We start from the raw sequence: 6,000 nt of genomic DNA, 5'->3' as shown, positions 1-6,000 counted from the left end.
TAGTTCTTAGCCAGAAAATGGTTTCTTAGAATGCCGATTTTAAACAAGTACATTCGAGTGGAACCGTAATGTTTGAAATAGGGTGAAATAAGTGTATGAAAGTTTTGGAGCGCGCGTATTTTGCGTATTTATACGATCTTCTACCCCCCAAGTGTTCGTTATTCTTCCGCATGTATATAAGAAAATGTACGAACACTTTTAGAAATTGGGAGTTGAAAAATGATAAGCAAGAACGGCGCCCAGGGCTGGGCGTTATTATTTTTGGCGCCCAGGGCTGGGCTTTGAAAACGTGTTCTGGCCTGCCTTTTTGCGCTGCTCCTTTTCGTTTTGTGCCAAATATTTGCAAATCTTTTTTTTTTTGCGCTAAATGCTTCTTTTTTTTTTTTTAGACGAACTTGAAAGGCTCTTTGCAAAGTTTCTTTTTTATTATTTTTTTACGTTAAGCGTAGAATGTACTTTTTGTTTGTCTTTTTTTTACTCGTGACTCAAGACGGCTTGAAAGATGGGTTGAATGAGATAGGATAATTTGTATAGGTATTAGTCAAGCATGAGGATTGGAAAGGGTAGACATCGTAGAACTTTATGTAGTTTTTGTGGTATGATTTGGATTGGTTGACTCAAGTCTTTCCCTTCGTTTACTTGGGTAAATTTCGCACTTTGGGAGGTACGGGCTAAGTATTTCATGGCTCGCTCTTTTCCTTTTCTCTTTCTCTTTTTTCTCTTTTTTTTGCTTGGGATTTCTCCCCTTTTTTTATTTGGGCTAAAAGGTAGATGGTTGTGGTCTTTGAGTCACGAGGCGAGACTGAGTGAGCCTCGTTTGGTAGGCCTATAGTGGACCTTTAGTTTTAGTAGGCCTAGGGTGGACCTTTAAATTGTCTTACTTTGCAAGCGTACTTAGTCGTTTCTTAAAATGTGCAAATAGCGTAGATTCAAAATGTTGTTTTTACTTTATTGAAATTTAACGAAAGAATTACATCGAAAATAATTTTTGCTTCTTTTCAGATTCCAGTTTCCGGGATTTAATTGGAAGTCGTGATTTAGACTCGAACTTTCATTAATTTTTCAGATTATAACCCGTGTATGAATACAAGGAGGTGGCCTAGACTCAAAATAATGACGTGGCGTAAGCCTATAATACTTGACCAAGCGACTCTCAGACTTAGGCTAATTGGACCATAACTTTCGTTGGTTGACACTTTAGATTTTAACCCTTGGGTGTTCATTTGTCATGCGCCATTTTGCTTAATGTTGGCAAGGTAGTTAGTTGGGGAGATCAAATTTTCATTTTTGCAAGACTAGAATCATTAGTGCGGCTTCCCTCTTAGTGTGTATTGCTTTACCCCAATGGTAGCCTTATGGCATGCCGATTTGGGTATTTTCATGGTTCTTCCTGTTGCATTCATGGAAAATCTTTTAGTCCGTACTTAAGAGTACTTCAAGGAGCGAGTGGCTCGAGGGGACTATGATAGTCTTGACCCAATGTGATCATAAGCCTTGAGGCCATTTTTTTTTTACCAATGGTATTGACACCTTAGGTTCACTTTGGGGGTTGTGCGACAATGGAGGAATGATTTTCAGAATGTGACTGTTTCCATTTTGCAAATATTTGAATTACATAATATATTCTTTTTATTGGTGAGAGAGAGTATTGAGGCCGTAGATTCTTAGCAAGGGATGACAATTAAATATGGGTGCTTATTGATTTAAATGTTAGGAAGGGATACTCAATATGGTTTAACCTTTTAACTTGCGGAACGACACCAAGCATTAGGACCGATTTTATGTATAAGACAACTAAGACTTAGGATTTAGATTGTACTTTGGCATAGCCTAGTCTAGACTCGGATTTTTTTATTTTTTTATTCGAACATTATTTTTCTTTGAAAACTTTATTCGAACATCATTTTTTGAATACTTTGCCCATGTGACATTCAAGGTTATTTTAATCAGCATGCTCGGTTTTAGTGCCGAACATAGTCGTTATAGGAAGCCTAACAACGACACAAGGAGTTATTTATTTTATAAGTCGTTCTTAGAATCGAGTGCCTTTTTTCATACGTCCTTGTAGCAAATTTGATACGAATTTTTTTTTATTGCTACGTATATTTTATGCGCGGGTACCGAGGCTGCTGTGCCTGACCAAAAGGCCAGGCAGCAACTTTAGCGCCCAGCTCTGGGCGTTGAGAATGATTGGCGCCCAGCCAGGGTTCAAAACTGATCTAAACCCCTAAGCCTAAGCCTAACGCTGCAAAACTGATCATGCGTTCTGTCGCAATCGATCCATAAATCGAACAGAACGTATCCCGTCCCATAATTTGAGATTCGTTAAATAAAAGGAGAAATAGCAAAGTCAAAGTGGTTAGTTTTCTGAGAACCGTGACGCACCTCTCAAGGGTGCATCGTAATGTGTCCCTTTTCCATGGTTTAATTGCTTTCCTCGCCCTTTTATGAACTATTAAACTAACTAAAATCTGATTGTTCGATCACGCTTAATAAATATGATATTTTTGGGAAATTGGATTATCATGCTAGGTCCCTTAAAACAATCTAAATCAGATAATCGCGTTCGATCTAGTACTATATGTTGCATATTGCTAAAATCAACTCAGATTAGTTTAATAGTTAACGCATGTCCCTTCAATTATTTATGCTGAGCTAGTAAGGATATCCTGCCTCTGGAGTTATCAAAGAGCGAGTACTCCTCTCGGTAGTTACAGTCCCCCGAACCCTCAATCTCTACCCTGCGGGTGTACGTTGAGCGATCCCCACCACCAGGGATCACAAGGGAACCTACGGCCGTCGTGGTCAAACATAATTGCACTCCCTTTATGTCACGATAACCGGGTTTTGTCAGTTTTTCTCAATGTCGTTAAAAACTGAATGGCGACTCCTATATTACTAGTCAATTGGGTGTAAACTCACAGGAAATCCAATTACACTTGATTTGACAAAAAGAAGCGTCACACCCACGAGGGACGAGGTCACGCATTAGCCTCGTGCTTTTTCGACCCCCTCACAGTGGCGACTCCACTGGGGATAGTGAAGGAAATACTCTTGCTTGTAGGTAATCAAAATAGCCGAAGGGTGAAACGATCCTACCCCGCGTTTATTTCCCCATCAAGTTGGGACGACCTGAAAATCAGCATATTAATGTGAACGGACAGAACCGCATGACGAATCTTGGCTCCCTTGGTGTTTCATCTCGGGAGTTGGGACTAAGGATACCCATCGCCAACGGGGGGTGTATACGCTTCGAATGTTGTCCACTCGGCACTTTCGCTAGTAGTACACCCGTCCCAAACCCAATCGCTCGCCCATTAGGTCCCTCTCGCCTGCATGCCCCCTTGGCTTGCACTTGCAGGTTGGCCTCTTGAGCGAAATTTGTCTATTGAAGACACTACCTCGACCGGGGCATGTGTTGGATCTACGATAGAAGCGGTACCAAGCCAGGCGCAAATAACTACCCATAGAAGCCTATCATAAACTACATGACATATTATTATTGCCTCATGATGGAATGTTAGTTATGTGTAGCGAAATATATGATTGTGTGTGACAAACTATCATAGAAAAACCAACGACCTTAAAAACTGCCCAAACATTCATAAACCAATTTGCCAAAGAGTTATACCGAAATACGTGTTCCGCAACCCCGAACGATATCCACAAAAATAAGCGACGCTCGGGATGGCCTGAAACGAATCCCACAAACGCTGCACGACGCGTAAAGGACGTTATTAGGCAAGCACGCAAAATCGAAGTCGCATAAACAAAAGTAGACGCGAACAGAAAATGAGAATCAGCCAGGGACGTATTTTCAACGCCCCTGGCTAGGCGCCAGAATTTCTCACGCCCTACGCTGGGCGCTGATGTTGCTGCTTGGCCTTATGGTCAGGCGCAGCAGCCTCGGTGCCCGCGCAAAAGGAAAATACGTAGCAAAAAAACCGTTCGTAAAAAGAATTGCTACGAGGGCGTAAGAAAAGCACTCGATTCTAAAAAGCGACTCATAAAAAATAAATAACTCTTTGTGTCGTTGTTAGGCCTCCTACGACGACAATGCTCGGCACCAAAACCGAACATGGTAATAATTATGAATGCCACACGGGCAAGTGTTTCGAAAATCCAAAAAATGACCAAAGAAAGAACTAAAAGTGTACCAACAAAAGAAAGAGTGAAAAACCAATAAAGAGAGTCGAAGTCTAGACTAAGTAATACTTGAAACTTTGGGACCTAAACTTTAGCTTATCTTATGCATAGGACTGGTCCTGCCACTTAGTGCCGATCAGGAAATCAACGGTTAGTGCGCCTCGAAGATACATCGCCAACACCAGGTTTAGTGACTCCAAGCTCCGTCCGTCATCCCTCATTTCAAGGATCTCTGCTTCCCCGACCTCGATTCGCAAACTACCAGAAAAGTTTAGTTCATCTGACTTACCAAAGTTTAAAGCCACGGATAATCCCCGTGATCATCTATTGAGCTTTGTGAATGCCATGAACTTGAAAGGCGTGGACAAGTCCATGTATTTACCTGCCTTTCCTTTGTCCTTGGAACCTGTGCCGCTCAAATGGTACTATCACCAGGACCCTAAGCTCTTCCCCACTTGGGAAGACTTTGTCAATATCTTCATCAAACAATACTCGTCGAACATGGATTTTCAAGTCACCATGCGCGAGCTGGAAGTTCTCTTCCAAAAGAAAAATGAGGGTTTCACAACCTACTTTGCTAGATGGAGGGATCAGGCGGCCCAGCTAATCAATAGGCCTCCCGAAACAGAATTGGTCCAAAAATTCATTGACAACCTGGACCCGGCCTACAGACAGCACCTTAGGTACCAGGGACTTGACACTTTCAAAAGAGTTTATGATGTGGGAATAAAGATCGAGGATGATCTCGCAAAAACAATACAAAGTAAACCCGCATACAAAAGCAATACCTACAACAGGGGCAACACATCCCAAGCCCAACAAGTCCATGCCGTAGAGGAGACTCCCGCCCGAAGAAGCCCTGGAAGATGGGTCCGAGACCAAAAGTTTGCCCCACTCGGGTCGACTTTGGTACAAGCCTTTGAAAGACTAACCAATCAAGGAAAGTTGAGACCTATAGGCCCCACCCGTGACCCTCCTGTCAAGGGAAAATATTGGGTCGAAGGTACTTACTGCAAATTCCATCAGGGAAATGGGCATGACACTGAAAACTGCTGGAATCTAAAACATACGATCCAGGACATGATAGAGGATGAAGTGATACCTCTCCCTAACGTTGGCAAACCCAACAACAACAAGAGCCCACTCGGCTCTTATCACATCTCTCTCGACCAACCAGAGAACTTCGACCCCACGGTGTATATTACACCTCAAGGTGCACCACTCGCTGTGGTCCCTATGGATCGAATCGAGAGGGAAGTGTGCGGTGTGTGGGATGATGATGCTGAAGATATTTACCTATCTCAAGTGTCGGGCCAGGACCTCTTTACTGAAACTTGGCCCGGGCATGCTCTCATTGACACCACCCCTCAGGAGCCCGAGGTCGACAACCTCACCCGATCTGGAAGAATATACCAACCGGATATTCGCCCACCTCCTACGGACGATGTCCCAGTTAGGAAAACTCCTGAGAATGGACGGCACGCCACCGTCGCAGAAGTCATTGAAAATCCTCTCTTGAAACAACTAAAAAGAACTAAAGCCGAAATTACCATCTGGGATCTCATGTGTACTTCAAAGGAACATCGCGAAAAGCTTATTCGCTCACTCGACCTCATCTCAGTACCTACAGATATCACACCTGACTCACTGGTTAGCCATGTCACGAGAGATGCTGGAGAAAAGGCCATAGTTTTCACTGACAAAGACTTGCCCAAAGAGGAGGGTGCTCACAATAAAGCCCTTTATCTAGTGGTTGGATGAAAAGGACAAAACATCCCCCTAGCGCTCGTAGATAACGGTTCGGCGGTTAATGTTTGCCCATTACGAACCGCCCATTGCTTGGGGCTAGGAAAC

The sequence above is a fragment of the Spinacia oleracea genome, chromosome 2, assembly GCF_020520425.1.
Source record: "Spinacia oleracea cultivar Varoflay chromosome 2, BTI_SOV_V1, whole genome shotgun sequence".
NCBI classification, from domain to species: domain Eukaryota; kingdom Viridiplantae; phylum Streptophyta; class Magnoliopsida; order Caryophyllales; family Amaranthaceae; genus Spinacia; species Spinacia oleracea.
This window is presented reverse-complemented; position numbering follows the sequence as displayed.